This window comes from Nematolebias whitei, chromosome 17, assembly GCF_014905685.2.
Source record: "Nematolebias whitei isolate Nwh7 chromosome 17, NemWhi1, whole genome shotgun sequence".
NCBI classification, from domain to species: domain Eukaryota; kingdom Metazoa; phylum Chordata; class Actinopteri; order Cyprinodontiformes; family Rivulidae; genus Nematolebias; species Nematolebias whitei.
Genome location: NC_056514.1, coordinates 34186834 through 34187046, shown reverse-complemented (window position 1 = coordinate 34187046; position 213 = coordinate 34186834). Strand labels below are relative to the sequence as shown.

At 26.8% G+C, this 213-nt stretch overlaps 1 pseudogene; it reads right to left on the bottom strand.

Moving 5' to 3' along the window:
- LOC119423539 overlaps positions 1-213 on the bottom strand; it is a 14537-nt pseudogene that overhangs the window by 13411 nt on the left and 913 nt on the right.

Here is a 213-nt window from a genome sequence, read left to right as displayed (position 1 = left end):
ATATAAATTTGTTGTATGTGCTGAATATAGTAAATGTTGGATGATGATTCAAATGCAGGACAAAGAAGGTGGGAGATATGAAAGAAAACTTTTTTATGATAGTAATCAAACTAGAAGGTGTAAGGCAGTAAATATGTAAATCAAATTAACAAATATACTTTATAAATTTAAAATAATTAAAAAGAGGACAACATCCACACTGAATGACAGAAA